Source organism: Erythrolamprus reginae, chromosome 1 (genome assembly GCF_031021105.1).
Source record: "Erythrolamprus reginae isolate rEryReg1 chromosome 1, rEryReg1.hap1, whole genome shotgun sequence".
Taxonomy (NCBI): Eukaryota; Metazoa; Chordata; class Lepidosauria; order Squamata; family Dipsadidae; genus Erythrolamprus; species Erythrolamprus reginae.
In genome coordinates, this window is record NC_091950.1 from 183,681,765 (window position 1) to 183,702,343 (window position 20,579).

At 39.5% G+C, this 20,579-nt stretch overlaps 1 protein-coding gene across 1 annotated transcript in view; it reads left to right on the forward strand.

Moving 5' to 3' along the window:
- SLC4A10 (solute carrier family 4 member 10) overlaps nt 1-20,579 on the forward strand; it is a 219,760-nt gene that overhangs the window by 50,044 nt on the left and 149,137 nt on the right. The window lies entirely within an intron of this gene.

Genomic DNA, 20,579 nt, shown 5'->3' on the forward strand with positions numbered 1-20,579 from the left:
ACTAGTCTCCCTTCATTTTCATTATAAAATATGTTACACACACACACACACACACATCATATTTTTTCAGAGTATAAGTCACACCTCCCCCTCCCCCAAAGAGAGTGGAAAGGTCAGCATGTCATACACCAAATGCAAACATTTTTACTGTCCCAAAGCCCCATCCCTGCATCTAATTTTTAGACAGAAGGTCTGGAAAGTCTGCAGAGAGCTCATGGTGCTGGGGGATGGCAAAAATGTCCCTGTTTTTTGCAAAAAATGGGTCATTTTTACCCATTTCTTTCACAAAAAAATGGGGTAGGCAAAGGGTCTGGGGAGCCTGCAGAGAGCTCCTGGGGATTGGGGGAAATCATAATGTCCCCATTTCTGTGAAAAAACAGAAATTGCCTTCTAATTTACCTGATCTAGCATGATTAAAGGAGGAATTCTGGGAGTTGAATTCCACTAGTCTTAAAGCTGTCAAATTTGAAGACCCCTGGGTTAAGGGTGCAAGTTTAAGACTTGTGGACTTCAACTCTCATTCCTGAGCTAGAATGACTGGAGGAGGAATTCTGGGAGTTGAAGTTACGGTTGGATGTTAAATAATGATTTCTCTGAAGTGGTGTAGGGCTTTCTGCCTAAGCAGGGGATTGGACTAAAAGACCTCCAAGGTCCCTTCCAACTCTGTTGTTCTATTCTATTCTATTCTATTCTATTCTATCCTATCCTATTCTACTCTATTCTATTGCCTGAATAATTGCAGTTAAGTTAGTAACACAATTGAATCTGGCTTCCTGATTGATTTTGCTTTTCAGAAAGTCGCATGTGGTGATCATGTGGCCCTGGGACATTGCAACATTCATAGATACATGCCGGTTGCCATGAGGCAAGTGCCAAGTGTGAAGAATGGTTATAAGTTGCTTTTTTCAGTGTTGTAATTTTGAATGGTTGTAAATTGACTACCTGTATTCCTGAATAGTGATGGGTGAATCGAACTCGCACAATTCGGGTCCGTACCGAATTTTGCAGTGTTTGGTATGCCGAACACGAACCCGAAATTTTTTGAAACTTCGGGCAAAGTTCGGGGTCCTGTTCGGCGTTAGAAGCTTTGACGTCACTGGCAGGTTGCTAAGGACACCAAGGTGATCACTTCCTGAATTCCATGGAATCGAGGAAGTGATCACCTTGGCATCCTTAGCAACCTGCCGGTGATGTCAAAGCTCCGCCCCCGGAATCTCTTCGTGGGAGGGATTCCCCAGCTCCTTCAAAGGGAGGTCTTCGCGTAAAAATAAACATTGTTATTTTTTCGAAAAAGGACCGCAGCGGCACTGCAAGCAGAGGGCGGTCCTTTCACGTAAAAATAAACATGTATATTTTTTACATGGAATCCAGGAAGTGATCACCTTGGCGTCCTTAGCAACCTGCCATTGACCTCAAAGCTCCACCCCGGAATCTCTTCGTGGGAGGGATTCCCCATTCGAGTTCGGGTTCGGTTCGGGTTCGGCCGAATTTTGTGTAAAGTTTGTCCGAACTTGCTGAACCTGAACACCGTTGGGTTTGCCCATCACTATTCCTGAACAGACCTTTTGAATTAAGCAGTTTCTCAGCATTGCCAAGTATTCTGAGGTTTCTCATTTTTCCAATTGTTCATCCACAGACAGTGGTAATTTTCAAGACTGGATGGAAGAGTTATAGATCAACTCTTGGTTTAGGTCATATAGCAATAGTCCTTACTTAGATACTGCTTCAGAGTGCTTTACAACCCTCTCTAAGTGGTTTAGAGAGTCAGTCTACTGCCCCCAACAATCTGGGTCCTCATTTTACCAACCTCGGAAGAATGGAAGACTGAGTCAACCTTGAGCCTGGTGAGATTTGAACTGCCAAATTGCAGTCAGCTGGCAATCCGCAGAAGTAGCCTGCAGTACTGCATTCTAACCACTGTGCCACCACAGCTCTTCAAATGTTGATCCTCTCCTGGCTTACACCACTGTCTATAATAATAATAACAATAGAATTGGAAGGGACCTTGGAAGTCTTCTAGTCCAACTCCCTGCTTAGGTAAGGAACCCTACACTACTTCAGACAAATGGTTATCCAGCTTCTTCTTAAAAACTTCCAGTGTTGGAGCATTCTCAACTTCTGGAGGCAAGTTGTTCCACTGATTAATTGTTCTAACTGTCAGGAAATTTCTCCTTAATTCTAAGTTACTTCTCTCCTTGTTTAGTTTCCAACCATTGCCTCAGTTGCTTTGGAGAACAGGTTGATTCCTTCTCTTTGTGGCAACTCCTGGTCCTTCTTTTCATTAAACTAGCCATGCCCAATTCTTGCAACTGTTCTTCATATGCTTTAGCCTCCTGGCCCCTAATCACCTTTGTCTCTCTTCCCTGCACTTTTTCTAGAGTCTCCACATCCCTTTTACATTGTGGCAACCAAACTGAATGCAGTATTCCAAGTGTGGCCTTACCAAGGAGTTCAGAGTTCAATAGAGTTGTCTGTTGAGTTCATGGCGCTGCTATAGGTGCATCTTTATATATAAGCACCATCATTATATTGAAAGATCAAATAGCATTGATAAATCTTTGCACACTTCTTCATTGCACCATGATTCAGTATAGAGGCCTTGTCTTCCCAGATGTGTGGTTCTGATTATTCCTGGTGGTGTTTGAAAGCAACTATAATTATAGAAATCTAACCAAATAAATAAAATAAATAAATATTATCTTTGGGGAGGTTTTTTGTGTGTATGACTCACTTGTCCACCATTTGCTGATTGTGTTCCAGTTAACCATTATGTCAGCTTGTGGTTCACATGAGAAGTCATCAGAACACTGAGTTTTATTGAGGATTGAGAGAAGGCAATTCTGCTTCTGGTAAGCTACCAGGTGCGGTGATGGTTTCACAGCAAGCTGCCAGGTGAGTCAATAGACTTCCTGGAGCAGATGATGATGTGTATTATTACAAGTCTTGGCTTTATTCCTTCACCTTGGTGCAGAAGTAATTAGAACCATAACTGAAAGGACAGCATTGCCTTTTGGGGCGGGGAAACCCCCCTGCAGGGGCTCAGAGAGAGAGAGAGAGATCTTTTGCTACTTTAGAAATTCTATTTGATGACAAAATGATGTCATGCTTCATTCCAAAGTACCACCTGGTCCTCAATTGTTAATACTGGCATTAAATTCTATACTAAAAGGGAGCTACTTTCTGTGCAACTCTGTATATTTACTTGCTTGTAAGGTCACAAATCCCGCTTTCATCTTTTATGTTGGTTACAAAGGATCAGCAGCTGCAATGTCTGAATCAGTTTAGCTGTTAAAATTCCAACTATGTATATGAGTACAATGGTCATATTCCAAAGGGGGGTGTTAGGCATCAACATAGCCTTCATGACACACAGATTCAAGGCATGCTATTGCCAGTGTAGTACCACAAAGAATCTCTCCTCTGGAGAGTTTTAAGCATTCTAAGTTCTTTTACTCCTCACCCAAACATAACTGAATCTGAACACCTTTGGTTTATTGGGGTTAAATGGTGCAAAACATCCATCCCCATCCCCTGCAAGTGGCTGATTTTTCATCTTGGTGTTTCCTTGGTTTCTCCATGCTACTATTGGTGTTCATGACACGGGTCTCCAACCTCGAACTGATCTACAATCAATTCCACATTTTGTTGTACACATTCAACTTTGTACAGAACAAAGTGTTCAATGAAAATATTTCAGATCTAAGATGTGTTATTTGAGTGTTCCCTTTATTTTTTTGAGCCATATACATATATAATGTACGGTATATGTTGTTGTATATAACAAATAAGAAGTCTACTACATTTTCATATTGTCTATATCTTACAAGTATGAAATTGGTATTTTCTACATTCAATCTTTATGTATAAATTCATATACTGAACGGGGAAAATTCAGAGTTAGCAGTCAGCCACCCATAAATAGAGGTTTGCTTACCAAAGTTATAGCTCTTATCAAATCCTGAGGCAACCCCAAGACTGATCTGCCTCCATCTATGTTTCTCCAGGCAGGACAGAATAAATCCACTAGTTATAGGTGACACCTTCTGGTATTTATGGAGTTATCCTCTTGGCCACCCTTCCCTATTGATATTCCTTCAGATGAAAATCCTTGTATGGGGATCTAGCCACTTGTATCTTCATTGCATCATAATGGCATCAGCAAACAAAATTTGATCCTCTTTTATGTTTGATTCTCCAGAATTATATTTAACTGTCCACCCCCAATCATCCTCATTGATAATGATATATCTTTGTACTATCTGTAGGACAAACCTGAATGATTTAATCTGCCCTCCTGCTGCCAAGTAGACAAAGTTTTCCTAATTCCTTGGTAGCTCATTACAAGAACATCTTATACAGCTAAATGGATGTACAGTAATTCATAGATTATGCACTAGCACCCACTTCAATGTCCACTTCCCTTTATTTTCACTTTATTTTCACCTGGAAGCAACATGATCTGACATTTACTTTAGCCACCCTGAGTCTCATGGGATTGGAAGGCATATAAATCAAAATAATAAACAAACAAACAAACTTTTATGAGTGTACTGTACTAACCTAGGGTTTCTTGTCCCCAAAAATATATTATTTTATGTCCCCAAAAGGTATTATTGTTAGCCCAGGAAGGATGTTACTATAGATTCTAAAATGTTGCTTCCAGCCTATGTGCCAATGTTTTCTGTTTCAGTGAAGTAATGCATGTTTTTAATAATGGCTATATGGTAGGGATTAAGAATATGGCAGAGATTAAGAATCTCAGAAGGATGGGGCACACATTAGCTATATTCAGTGTCATGCTGATTGATAATGAGATTTGCTACAGTAGTTTGTGCTTTAATCTGATGTGTGATCCCAGCCTTGGTATGTCATTTGCACTTTTGTCAAACCTCTCTGATTTATCCACCAGCCCACAGTTAAAATAAACCATGATTTATGGTGATATATCAATCAGTTATTGTGTCTGGCATCTTTAAGAGGCCATAATCCACTTCCAATCACTTCTAATCACCAGAATCCTGATTCCACTTAACCTTATTTTTGCTATCATTCTTGGTAAGTTGAGGTCTTGGTAGTTTTGATAGTGGAAAGTTCAGAGATGGAAGTAGTTAAGCGTGACTCTAGATCTTATACCCCTTATTTCTCTGACATGTTTTCCTCTGAAGCCCTTCAATAATGCCATATTTTAATAGGCATAATTATTTTCCTCCCATTAGCTGCAATAGCATTAGCACTTAGATGTATATACCCCCTCTCTAAGCAGTTTACAGAGTCAACGTATTGGCCTCAACATTGGGTCCTCAATTTACACACCTTGGAAGGATGGAAGGATGAGTCAACCTTGAGCTACTGAGATTTGAACTGCTAACTGCAGGCAACTGTCAGTCAGCAGTCAGCAGAAGTCGGCTGTAGTACTGCACTCTAACCACTGCGCCACTGTGGCTCATATGGTGGAAGTCCCTTCCTGTGGTTATAAGGTTCTGCATATAGTAGTGGCTCTCATATATAATTCATTTGCAATAATATTTAACTATATCACTTGACTGATGAACCTAACAACATTTCAATGCATGTTCAGTATATTCTTTGCAACATGTTAAATTTATATTCCTTTGCAAAAACATTTTAAACCTGCCATGCACTCATTTGTATGGGGTCAATTATAATGATTTGCTGCTCTGAATTCTGCTCACGTTGCCAGTAGTGAATCTTCCAAGGCATGTTAGAGAGAATTGGATATGTTGCATTAGGGAAAAGAAAAAAAACCCTTTGTGTACTATACATTTACACACACATGACACCAGAATGGCTGTCTGGTGTAAACAAGCAAAAATGTGACCTCTGCTAAAAATTATAAGGAGATGCTTAAGGTCAAAAAGATACTAGACAATACAGAGCCAACTAAGAATGAGATGAGATGAGCCTCCAAAACTCTTTTTAATATGGGGAATGCATTTTCCATATTAAACAATAATTTCTTATTATCATGATTTGCTGAACCAAAATATTTTTTGGAGATTCTCAATATCCATGGACAACCATAGTTGTCCCAAAGGTGCATTTTTCCAAAACACTTCTTGGGTGAGAAGTGAAATATTTTTAAAGAAAAACACCCAGAAAATCCAGTTGCCTTTTTTGGGGGGGGGGAAAAGCACATTTGGAACTAACCAGAAATTAACCAAGATCAGTTTTTCAGATAAGCAGAATAATACATTCGAAAACTTTTTCGTATCCAAGATCCAAAGAGCATAAATGAATGTTTTTCTGAAATACTGTTTCCATTATTATTGTGTATTTGTGTTTCCTTGGGTTTATTGCATGTTCAGTTCAAGTGGAGAAATTTCCTTTTGTAGAGCAAAATAAATTAGCATAGTTTTCATTTATGGGATTCAGACTGATATCAATGGATGTTGTGTTGTGCCATCCTCTAATCTGAAAACATTAAAGAACCCCCTTGCAAACACTGACATCATAAACAACAGAGAATTGGCACCACAAAATGCACATTTTGGATGCTAGTTTGATTAAAACTGGCTCAGATCTTCAAAAGCTTTATGGCTGGCTGCCTTTTATGCACTGAACACAATGGTGGAATGTAAATAAATCCAAGGCAAGGAGGAATAATGTAAATCAATTCTAAAATGAAGTGATGGCAAATCGTTTTAAGGCCAACCTCAAAAGACTGCTAATTCTGAACAGAGTGATATCCATATTCTCTTTTGAGCCACAATATAACATGATGATACAACTTATTTTCAGTTATGTAAGTAGGATGTATGAATAGGTTGTTTGATCTTGGGGAATAAAATCGTGACAAACTTTAGTCATCCATATTAATACTTTCTGCAATTGTACTTTCAGATGCAACAGCAGTGTGTGAAGTCTGTTGCACTTTTATGTGTATCGAATGTCATTGTTTATGTCATGGGTGTCAAACTCGCTGCGTCATGTTGCCGTCACATATGTTTTGTGACATTTTTCCCATTCACGGAGCTGGGGTGGGTGGAGCCTGTGTGGGACACGTCCAGTACGTGGGCCGCCAGTTGACACCCCTGCTTTTATGTGATTGTTTTGCACCGTGATGGAGTTTTAGCCTATTACACACTCTGACTTTTGTATATAAAATATTTTTTATTATTTTCAAAGTAAAACGAACAAAGACATACAACATTGAACATTTAAGGAGCTACTATTGCTCCGCTTGTCATAGAAGTCTAACTAATACAAAATATAAAAAGCTCTAACTGTTACAAGATCTAAGCAGAAAAGCCACACTTGAACATTACATTATCATTAAATTTGATTATAGATTTTTAAAATTAAAATTATTGATTGAGTTTCTTTATATATATATATATTTTTTTTGAACAAAAAATAATAATAATATACTTATATGTATATATATCTCAAAAAGCAATAAACAAATTATTAGTAATACAAAAAGAAAATAGTATAAACACTTCTGAGTTAGTTATAATATGAACTATATAAACTATATAATTCTATCTTATAATTTTTAAATAATCATTTATTCTTATATGTTTAATTTTTAATACTATTTTTAACATTCCACCAATCGTATACTTTATCCCAAATTTTATAAAATTCTGTTTCAGTTTGATTGTTCAACCTTTTAGTCATCATATCTAGTTCTGCACACTCTATAATTTTTTTAAACACCTCAGAGTCTTTCGGTATCGTCTTTTCTTTCCATTTCTGCGCGAATGTTATTCGTGCCGCGGTCAATATATGTATTATTAAATAGTAAATTTCTTTTTTATACTTTATATTTGAAATACCCAATAAAAAAAATTCAGGAGATTTTTTAATCTTCTCCTTTGTTATTTCATTTATCCAATTCTCTACTTTATTCCAAAATATTTTTGTCTCCGGACAAGTCCACCATGCATGGTAATATGTACCAACTTCTTTTTTACATTTCCAACAAATGGGCGATACCGAAGGAAACATTTTAGAGATTCTGTATGGTGGAAGGTGCCATCTATAAAACATCTTAATTTGATTTTCTTTGAAAGAGATTGATTTTGTTATTTTCCAATTATAGATCCATATCTTTTCCCAAGTATCTAAATCAATCTCTTTGCCAAAATTTTTGCACCAGCTGATCATATTATCTTTCAATATCCAACCTATCGTTCTATGATTTAGTAAATATTTATAAACATTTCCAATTGTCTTTGTTTGATTTTGGAATAATAATTTGCCCAGTACATTATTTTCTTTTTTAAAAATGTAAGTCTTTACGTCTATTTGATATCTAGAACTAATCTGCATATAATGCCACCAATCTAAATCTATACCTAACTCGTATAACTCTTGTTTTGTTCTTAATTTTAATTGATTATTTAACAGATCACTATATTTCCAAATCTTACCTTTTCCTTTAAGATTTGGGTGTACTATGGCTTCGAGGGGTGAAACCCATTCTGGCATTACTAAAAAATGATTTTTCTTTATTTCATTCCACACTTCTATCAATGCCTTTCTAATAACATTATTTTTAAAATATGAGACACACTCTGACTTTTGATTCTGCTCTCTTAGCTGTCCCTTCCGATTTGTATTGTGAATCTGATATGTCTGGTTATTTTTGGTGTTGATAAACTTTTGCAGTGTATTTCAGGGGTTTGTTTTCTTCTGAGCAAGCCATGGGCGATATCAGTAAGTGGGTGTTATCAGGGAGGAGTTTGAGCCCTTGGAATTCCAATATGGAATATGACACGAGGCTCTGCCATCTCTCATTACTGTTTCATATCTACATGAAGTCACTAGGAAGGATCATTTGCTAATACAGGCTGATGTATCATCCATATGCCAAGCCAATTAGTAGAAGCATTGAATTCGTTCCCAGTATCCAAAGATGGGAAAAAGGATGAGATTTAATGATGGTTGATTCAGAAGCTCTCTTGACTCCAGGGTAATAATAAGGAGATGCCCGGATGAGTTTGTGCTCTTTTAGGGCTCCCCCTCTGTTATGATCATCCCTCTTTTGGAACAGCCTAGCCCTGGAGCCAAAGCTAGCCCCGTCCTGTTCATATTATGGAGGTCACTTAGGATCTAGCTGTTCCATAGGACCCTGGAGAATGAAATATAGAATAGAACAGAATAGAATGAAGAAGCATGAATGACGTCTTCCTGAAGTTGATAGAATATTATTAAATTATTATTATTATAGGTAAGCCTATTTCAGTAATCCTAGCTGTTTACAATACTGAGATTAAAATCGCATAAAATCCCAAGCAATGAAATATATAAACAAATAATCTGGAGGCCACCCACCTTTCTTAAATATTGGTTTTCTCCTGAGGTTCTACTCTACTTTCAACTTTACTTTGAAACGACCTGTTCTAAAGAGCAGTCTCTGTTCCTGATCGTTCAGCTTCCAAGACTGTTTTCTTTAAATGGAATCAGTCTGACCTCTACAATCGAGTTGGGAGAAATCTCTGAGAGTTTTTCACATTTGGGAAGTGAAGGGTACATAGTCTGAAGGTAGTACTTTTCAGTAGCAATGCCAACTCTTTAGTGTAGCCCTGCTGTTGAAATTGGACTGAGCCCCCTCATGCACACTTATAAGTAAAGTGCTAAAACTAAGGTTCACAGTGCATGCTTAGTGTACGTTTAGCCATTGATTAAAGTTTATATAATGTTGATTTTAGATATTTTAATTAGACATTGCCATGATTTATTTTGATTCTGTTTTTCCATATCTTGTAAACCACTAACAATCCTTTGAATTCTGGGTTATTTTCTTACATATCCCATATTTTTCTCTATATCTATCAGCAACCAGTTAATGGGCCTGTAGTTTCAGCATTTCTTGCAATAATAACACAAATCCCCTACAGTTTGAAAAAGAAAATGTTCCCTCGAGCAGAATAAATGTGCTATATAGCTCTTTTAGATGCTGACTTTTCATCTAATATTTTTCCTGTTTTCTTCAAGTAAGGCCAAGGTGGAAATTCATATTGGAATTCATTTTACCAATGAATCTGTATAATATCTACCCATAAAATGCTGACTCTTCTTAGTACATTTCTAATGGCAAATCCATGAGAAATTCTATTCTCTTGGCTTCTGGATACAGCAAGAAGCAGAAAGCTAAACTTGTAATATGTCAGCCTTCTCAGGAGCAGAAGTTTATTTTATCTACCCCATTACAATTTGGAAATACAGTGGTACCTCATGATACGAACCCCTCGTCATACGAACTTTTCGAGATGCGAACCCAGGGTTCGGAATTTTTTTGTCTCTTCTTACGAACTTTTTTCACCTTACGAACCTGCCACCGGCTGCTGGGATGCCCTACCTCCAGACTTGAGTCCCTCCCGTTTTTTCCCACCCTGTCCTGCACCTTTTTCCTCTCTTGATCTCCATGAGTCCCTCCCATTTTTTCCCACCCTGTCCTGCACCTTTCTCCCCTCTTGATCTCCATGGGTCCCTCCCGTTTTTGCCCACCCTGTCCTGCACCTTTCTCCTCTCTTGATCTCCATGGGTCCCTCCCGTTTTTGCCCACCCTGTCCTGCACCTTTCTCCCCTCTTGATCTCCATGGGTCCCTCCCGTTTTTGCCCACCCTGTCCTGCACCTTTCTCCTCTCTTGATCTCCATGGGTCCCTCCCGTTTTTGCCCACCATGTCCTGCACCTTTCTCCTCTCTTGATCTCCATGGGTCCCTCCCGTTTTTGCCCACCTGTTCTGCACCTTTCTCCTTTCTTGATCTCCATGGGTCCCTCCCGTTTTTGCCCACCCTGTCCTGCACCTTTCTCCTCTCTTGATCTCCATGGGTCCCTCCCATTTTTCCTACCCTGTCCTGCACCTTTCTCCCCTCTTGATCTCCATGGGTCCCTCCCGTTTTTGCCCACCCTGTCCTGCACCTTTCTCCTCTCTTGATCTCCATGGGTCCCTCCCGTTTTTTCCTACCCTGTCCTGCACCTTTCTCCTCTCTTGATCTCCATGGGTCCCTCCCGTTTTTTCCCACCCTGTCCTGCACCTTTCTCCTCTCTTGATCTCCATGAGTCCCTCCCGTTTTTTCCCACCCTGTCCTGCACCTTTCTCCCCTCTGGATCTCCATGGGTCCCTCCCATTTTTCCCCATCCTGTCCTGCACCTTTCTCCTCTCTTGATCTCCATGATAGGGTGGGAAAAAATGGGAGGGACTCATGGAGATCAAGAGAGGCTCTTTTCGCCTTGCTTCGTTGGGACTGCCACCTCTTGCCACCTCTCGCTGTCCCCCCCCCCAACTCCGTTCGCCTCAGCTTCGTCTGCCGGCAGCTCTTTTTTTTTATAAAGCCTTAATGTTTTGGATTTTCCTAATCGGCTTGCACACATTATTGGGTTTTCCATTGATTCCTATGGGAAACATTGTTTCATCTTACGAACTTTTCACCTTACGAACCTCGTCCTGGAACCAATTAAGTTCGTAAGACGAGGTATTACTGTACCAAGGTTTATTTTCTGGATTTTCAGTATTTTAACATGCAGCATCTCATGCTTCTGGTTTAAATCAGGCATGCATTTGTTGGTAGGGATATAATGATAATGATAATGATAATGATAATGATAATAATAATTATTTATTAGATTTGTATGCCGCCTCTCTCCGAAGACTCCCAAAGGGGAATAAGAATGGGTAGGATTACAGGTATATTGGGTTTGAAACGAATGTGAGAGATTGTTTGTCTGTGTGTGCCCGCGCGTGCACAAACACACACACAGAGCAACACATACAAGTATACTGGGAGAAAACTCCCTTGAATTTAATAAGACCATTTTTATTAGGCAGGATAAGGGTGCTGTATTGACAAGATTATCATCATCTGATGTGTATGCCAAGTCCTCTGAAGAAAGGCAAATAGAATAAGCACTGAGGTTTATTTTCCCTACCATAAAAAGATTGTAGAACAATAAATGAAATTTGTTTATTTATTTATTATTAGAATTGGAAGGGACCTTGTAGGTCATCTAGTCCACCGCCCGCTCAAGCAGGAGTTCCGACACGATTTTGGACATATGGCAGTTCAGGCTCTCTTTGAAAGTCTCAAGTGTTGGAGCTCTCACAACCTCCGCAGGCAAGTTGTTCCATATGATAAATAGAAGAGAAAAAGTTGATGAAAAAAAGATGCAAGGAAGATTTCCCACTTTCCAGTTGATCCTGGGAAATCACAAGCAAAACATGAAAATAGTAGGGTTATGCTGATGATACCCAGTTGTACATCTCCACCCCATGTCCAGTCAACGAAGCAGTGGAAGTGATGTGCTAGTGCCTGGAGGCTGTTATGGTCTGGATGGGTGTCAACAGACTCAAACTCAATACTGATAAGACAGAGTGGCTGTGGGTTTTGCCTCCTAATGACAATTCCATCTGTCCGTCCATTACCCTGGGAGGGGGAATTATTGACCCCCTCAGAGAGGGTCCGCAACTTGGGCGTCCTCCTCAATCCACAGCTTACATTAGAGAACCATCTTTCAGCTGTGGTGAGGGGGGTGTTTGCCTAGGTTCGCCTGGTGTAACAGTTGCGGCCCTACCTGGACTGGGAGTCACTGCTCACAGTCACTCATGCCCTCATCACCTCGATGTTCGACTACTGTAATGCTCTCTACATGGGGCTACCTTTGAAAAGTGTTCGGAAAATTCAGATCGTGCAGAATGCAGCTGTGAGAGCAATCATGGGCTTCCCTAGATATGCCCATGTTACGCCAACACTCTGCAGTCGGCATTGGTTACCTATCAGTTTCCGGTCACAATTCAAAGTGTTGGTTATGACCTATAAAGCCCTCTATGGCATTGGACCAGAATATCTCCGGGAGTGCCCTCTGCCGCACGAATCCCAGCGACCAGTTAGGTCCCACAGAGTTGGCCTTTTCCGTGTCCCGTTGACTAAACAATGTCATCTGGTGGGACCCAGGGGAAGAGCCTTCTCTGTGGCGGCCCTGACCCTCTGGAACCAGCTCCTCCTGGAGATTAGGATTTCCCCCACCCTCCTTGCCTTTTGTAAACTCCTTAAAACCCACCTCTGCCATCAGGCATGGGGGAATTGAGACATCTCCCCCAGGCCTATATCGTTTATGCATGATATGTTTGTGTGTATGTCTTGCTTTTTAAATAAGGGGTTTTTAGATATTTTTAAATATTAGATTTGTTGTACATTGTTTTTATTATTGCTGTGAGCCGCCCCGAGTCTACGGAGAGGGGCGGCATACAAATCTAATAAATAAAAATAAATAATAATAATAATAATAATAATAATAATAATAATAATAAAATATATGAATTAATAGTGTGCTGTCAGTCAAGTTCCATCTTGGTAAACTTCATTTTATGGGCTTTTCCAATATAATGGAATCCAGTGTGTGAAATATACATGGCTGCTCAATCATCAGCAAATCCCACCGTATAGCTTTGAAATGCCATTCAAAGCAGCTTGGAAAGCTAATAGAGAAAGTACCAGGTGTATATCCAGATTATTGCAAAGTGTGGGTACCATTGCAGAGAAGGCTGCCCTCTGAATTCTCATAAGAATGGGTTATAGGTGAATTATCTGATCAAGTCAGGTAGAATGGGCAATATTGTGCATGCTTCAGGACTCACTGGCCAAACAATGCCAATTGGGAGTGCCTAGTAGGTGCCTTTTTTTGATAGAAAGTCTACTCTGGAGATCAGAATGGCCCTGATCTTGTTATAAGATCCTAAATACCGGATGGATTGCCTTTGCTCCAACTGCATAGAAATACTGAACCTTCTAAGGTAGCAATTGAACCACTGCAAATACCATATTTATTGAAGTATAAGACACACTTTTTTCCTCCCCAAAAGAAGCTGAAAATTTGGGCACATCTTATACTCTGAATGTAGCTTTTTTAAAATCTTTTTTCCAGCTCTAACTAGATGCTAATGATCTTCCCAGCTCTTACCTTGCAGGCTTTTTCATTGTTACTCTCTCCCAAGAATGTTTTTCCATCCCTAAGTCTTTGCTGGCTTTTTTTCATTGCTTTATTTTCTCCGAATACGTTTCTTTCCAGCCCTAACGAGGTGTTAACGATCTTCCCAGCTCTTACTGGCTTGCAGACTCTTTCATTGTTACTCTCTCTGAATAAGGTTTTTTTAAAGCCCTAACCAGGGATAAAATAAACTGCTGAAGCTGACCAGACTAAGGACGCTAGCCAGATGAATACCTGGTAGGCAGATTTTGTTTCCCTATTTTCCTCGCCAAAAACTAAGGTGCATCTTATACTCCGAAAAATATGGTAGTAGCTTCAACTCTAAAGATGTTTCAGTAGGATAACATGGTTACTGATGAGTAGTCTAAAGAAACCAAAATCATCTACTGAAACCCCCAGTGCAATTTTTACTTCGTAATCAAGTTTGAATATATACTGAAAATAATCCAAACAACGCACTTCTTCTATGATCCTCTGAGAGTGAGGTTTATTTATTTGTTTGTTTTGAGATACCACTGAGATACCACATGGATTCTTCAAGAAAAGATGGACTCTTTTCTTCTGGACCTATAACTGATCTGCTTTGTTCTCCAGGGATCTCCTCCTGTTCCAAAATCTTGTTGTTTTCCTTCTTTTTCTTCCTTCTTATCCCCATTTTGCTTCTTCCTTCCAGCACGTTCTCCACTCCATCTGAAAATTCAATAGCATCCACTTTTTAATGTCTATGTACAGTAGACCTTGACTTGCAACCATTCGTTTAGTGACCATTAAAAAGTTATAATCGCACTGAAAAAACGTGACTTAGGACCAGTTTTCAAACTGAAGACTATTGCAGCATCCTCATGGTCCTGTGATCAAAATTGGGATGCTTAGCAACCAGTATGACAGTTGCACTATCCCAAGGTCATGTGATCACCATTTTTACCTTTCCAGCCAGCTTCCAACAAACAAAGTCAATGTGAAAAGCCAGATTCACTTAGCAACTGAACTGATTTACTTAACAACTGTGGCAAAAAAAAAGCTCAGAAAATGGAGCACAACTCAGTTTACAACTGTCTTGCTTAGAAACAGAAATTCTGGGCTCAGTTGTGGTTGTAAGCCAAATACTACCTGTCTTTTCTTTCCCAAAATAGTCAGAGCATTCCTCAAAACTGCTTTGAAGTCTGCCATTGTTCTTTCCTATTCAATCATGGGGAAAACCCAATAACAATGACTCAGCATGACAGAGCCAAGTTCTGATGATTATGTTCATTCCAAATTGTTTCAAGACCTTTCCCCATTTCAAGGCTTACTTGAGGCTGGATTATACTGACCCCAACTAGGCTACCAGGCTATACTCTCATCTACATCTCTTGGTAAACAGGGGCACTTCTATTTTCACGTACCAAGATTATGTCACATGCGGTATTGTCTCTCTGTCTCCCAAGTTTTATTTCATCCATTGAAAAAAAAGGATATCAAAAAGGGTGGGCAACCCTCTAGGCCAAAGGGTGGATCATCATGGTATTTCTCCTCTGTGGGCTGGCTGGGGGAGTAGGGGGAGACGTCACTGACGCCTCCTGCAGCACTTTGCCGACCAAAACAGTGTGTGTGTGTATGGGCACCACCCACCCCATTTTGGCCAGCAAATTGTTGCAGGAAGCTGTCCATGACAAAAACGGGATGCACAGCCTCCCCCTGGTCCTTTGCTATTTATTTATTTATTTGTTTGTTTATTTGTTTGTTTATTTGTTTGTTTATTTGTTTACTTACTTATTTATTTATTTAATTTATTATTCAATTTTTATGCCGCCCTTCTCCTTAGACTCAGGGTGGCTTACAACATGTTAGCAATAGCACTTTTTAACAGAGCTAGGCTATTGCCCCCACAATCTGGGTCCTATTTCCAGGCCAGCCCCGTGGATCAGATTTAAGCACACTATGGGCCTTGAGTTTGACACCCCTGCTGTAGGCCTTTTGTAGGGTGCTGTGCTTCACACCCAATGGAACAGCAATGGCTGGTAGGCAGATAGGCATTGCGCCTCATCCTGAATTAGAGATGAGAGCTCAGGTCTACACTTAAGTGGGGAAGCCAAGGGGCTCATTCTCTGCTCACATCAAATTACTGTGCAAACTGCTCGGGGTGGAGTGGTGGGGATGTGTTCCTACAGCGACAAACTGCAACTCTTCCTTGCTATGGTCATAAGTTGTGTGGTTCCATTCCCCGATGGAGAAGATCAGAGAGAACCTGCTCTCTTCTCTACACGCTAAGGTGTCATTGCAGCCAGAGACACTCCTCTTCCTCTGCTGTTGCTTCTCCCTAATAGTCTTGACAAAACATGGTTTCAGTATTTTATTTATCTAAAATTTTATTTTATTTATTTAGAGTCCGTTTTGCAGTGAGCGGCATATAAATTAAGTAAGTAAGTAAGTAAGTAAGTAAGTAAGTAAGTAAGTAAGTAAGTAAGCAAACAAACAAACAAACAAACAAACAAATAAATGAGATTTTTAGCCTGCCTTTATTATTTTACAAGTAAACAAGACAGTGAACTCCTTCTTCCTATTCCCCACCCACCCACACCTCCAACAACAATCCAGTGAGGTGGGTTGGGCTGAGAGAGAATGACTGGCCCCAAGTCACTTAGCCAGCTTTCATGCCTATGGCTGCGCTACAGTGAAGGGCTGAAAAAAAATTAACTACCACACTGTGGGTGTGACTTATTTTGTGGGTGTGGTTTGCTGACCATGTGACCAGATAGGAGTGGCTTGATGATCATGTGACTGGGGGGGTGGCTTAAAGGTCGTGTGACTGGCTTAAAGGTGGCCAACTTGCTGTTTGGGTTAGGGTTAGGGTGCCTGGGCTCACTTCGCCTCAAAGAGATAAAATTTCCCTATTTACTATTACTGAACATCCAAAATACACTATTTAATTCTATGTATATATGCCCAGGAACACAAAAATATACATTATCTACTATATAAACAGTATTTATGTGTACACACGCACACATGCACGCACATCTCTTCTAAAATTATACACATTCAATCTCATTTACTGTGGTAGGAAAAACATAGCCAGAGCCCAGAAGGGAAAAAAAGGAAAAAATTCAATTTTTTTCTACTGGTTCTGCATACTTGACTGTACCCGTAGAATCCCATCACGGCTGCACTAGAACTCACTTAGCCGGTACCTTAGCCACTAGACCAAACTGGCTCTCCTTATTCCGTAGGCTAAGAATCTTGTCCTCGTATGGCACTTCTGACAATTCCATATGGAAGTCCCTGCAGTGAAATGTTATTTTCAAGCAAGTGCTGAAAATAAATTTGATTGTTTTTCAATCTGTTCAATCTCCCCCCACTCCCCAGTTCTGAAAGAATATTACTCATGTGGCCATCTTTATGCCCCTGACTCAGAATTAATCCCTTGGAAAATTCTGTGTTATTTCTGGTTTCAGGATTAACATCTCTCAAGGGGAAAATGCTGGGGTTTTTTTGTTTTTGTTTTGTTTTGTGTGTAATTTAAGAGCAACTTCATTTGTGTAATCACAATTTGAAACATACAGGATGATTTATGCTAAAATATTGTGAGATATAATCAGATTTTACTTGTATGCTGTTAATAAATTATTCAGTTTTTCAGGAGGGAGCAATAAAAATTGTGATGAATAAGATGGCTACTAGAACACAAATAAAGACATTTGATGGTGCTGTTCGGTCCTGAAATACAGTACATTTGTCTTGTCATAACACTGGCATGATTTTAAGCCAAGTTGATTTCTGGATTGCTGCTGGAGAAACAGTGTGGAAAAAAAAATGCAACAAGGATTTTGAAAACAGAATCAAACTGATGGATGTACACAAACACACATCCATCCGATACATATTTAAGGTGTTTTCAGTGTAATAGAATTTGATGCATTGGTGATTGTAGTTCTAATGCAGAAGATCTGAAATAAGTGTGTGATTTTAAACCTGATTTCCCCCCCCCCTGCACTGTATAATACAGACTTTTATTGAAAAAGAGGACAGCTTATTATCAAGTGGCCATGCAAACAAAATTCCCTCCTTCCTTCCTTCCTTCCTTCCTTCCTTCCTTCCTTCCTTCCTTCCTTCCTTCCTTCCTTCCTTCCTCCCTCCCTCCCTCCCTCCCTCCCTCCCTCCCTCCCTCCTTCCTTCCTTGTTACATAATGGCTGTGTTCACCTTTAATTTTCCAGAGATTAAACGCCGCTGCCGTCTTCCTCCTCTGAAATAGCTACAGCCGTGAGGGGCTGGAGGATGCTGCTTGCTGTGCTTGGATGCTGCAGGATTGCTTTAAGCACTAAGCTTAGTGCTTTCAGATACCATTACCGGCATCACTGCTGTAGCTTTGTGGATGCCTCTGTCGCTACTAGATGAGGGTGACTGATGGGGGCTGGGTGGGAGTAATACATTGGAGATCTGGCATTTCAAAAACTAGAGAAAGCTGCTCCTTGCCTCAGAATGGAGAGGAAGGGTGTTCTCTTTGCAAGTCAAAGGATGCCTGGGAGATAGATAGCTGAGTGATTTGTTGTTATAAGGCAGGAGATGCTCTCGGGGAATAAAAGGGCCATGCATCTTGGAGTCGGTGAGCCATTCCAGTCTCTAAGTCACCAGGTATGGCTCTCTGCTTTTTATATTCCTATTTCCTATTGCAGCTTAGAGGAATAATGGTATCTAGTGGCAATAGATGCAGGGGTTCATTTTAAAATGGGGGAGAAATGGGAGGGTGTCCTTGCCGGTTTTAGAGACCCACGCGCTTGTTCAAACGGTAGGAAATAGGCGTGTGGGGCTGAGGGGGTTGGGGGAGTGCATGCATGTGAGAAATCAAAACGTACAATCACTCGCCATCAAAAGGAATTTTAAAAGCAAGCAAATACATCATGGTGTTATGCTAAAAGCACCTGTACATGGTGCAAAGGTTTTTCATTTCTGTTTCATGTTATAAGTTCAGTAGCAGGCTGGTGGAATTCCCTGAAGGTACATTTTAATACCATTATGAGAACAGGCAGAATATAGGTAATATAATCAGTAACAGGGCTCAAATATTCCAGAAAGCAGTATAGAGGCAGAGAGTTGATGTTAGCATTTTTAAAGAGATCTGCCTGTGCTTCACTCAAAGGTGTACTGAAAAGCCCCCCCCACCCCCCCTGGATTTCTCTGTTTGTTTTAACTGGTGACAAACGTGCTGATGTGATTTTAATGGATATAATATTTTGCAGCTTTTTAAAGGCTTAATTCCCATCATTATTATCAGGGGTTATGTTTCTGAAAGAAAGTTTCAGAAAAAGGAGGCGGCTTGTTCTGTATTTTATGTAAATCAGAAGCAGCTTACTTTTATGTAGGAGGAAAGAAATGGAAAGCACTTTGATGAGTTTAACCATGTTCATGCTGAATCACCAAAGAAACTCTTATCTGTGCATCTCGCAGAGCATGGAAAGGAATTATATCTAAAAGTAAACACAAACGTGACTAAAAGGGGAGGTGGGGAATGTGTTAATACTGCTCTCTCGGACTGTTTTCTGGGTATTTCCATGGTAACCAACTATATTTTAAAGTTAAGAAAAATGTTCAAGCTAATGTTGCTTCTATGCAATCATGTTGCACCTCATGTGTTGTTGATGCAGATTGTCCCAGGAGGTGGGTCCTTTCTAATTCTTGAACCCTAAGAATAGAGTTTCAAGTTTTCTTTTCTCTTTTTAACAAACGGGTAAGTTTAAAGTTTAAAGGGAGGATAGTATTGGAAATGTGGTTTCTGAAAATGGAATTTACACTTGCATTTATATTGTTCCCCTGAAAGTTTCTTTTCTAAAATGCATGTGCAAAGTCTAAAGCTATGGTTCACTGAAGAATAAGGTTCACTCAAGGCCATGATTTTTTAATTAAAAACATATATTAAAACAATATTTAGCTTGTTGCTAGTAAGTGTAATTTATATGTTTTGTGGAGTTCTTATCCAGCTTAGATTTTGATTAACAGTAAGGGAAAGGACACATTCTTAAGCTTGATTAGTTTTTGAATGGTTTTAATGTTACTTTTTCAACATTGCAACAAACCATATTTAATCTTTCAGAATTGAATTTTGGAGAATTTTAATGCAAGGGGTACATTCTGTTTCTTGGCAGCCTACTGAAATTCCTGAGTGTTCAGATATTCTAATGATTTCTCCAGCTAAGTTTATTTTATTCATTTAGCAATCATAATCATATTTATTTCTTATGAAGTCTTTGTAGAGCTGACTCAGAGTTTAGTGAATAATTTCAGGGATATATATATATATATCTCCCTGAAATTATTCACTAAACTCTGAGTCAGATCTCTCTCTTCCCTCCCTCTCCCTCCCTCCCTTTCTCTCTCTCATCTATCTATCTATCTATCTATCTATCTATCTATCTATCTATCTATCTATCTATCTATCTATCTATCTATCTATCTATCTATCTATCTATCTATCTATCTATCTAATCTATCTATCTATCTATCTATCTATCTATCTATCTATCTATCTATCTATCTATCTATCTTCCTATCTATCCTATCTATCTATCCTATCTATCTATCTATCTATCTATCTGTCTATCTGTCTATCTGTCTATCTGTCTATCTGTCTATCTGTCTATCTGTCTATC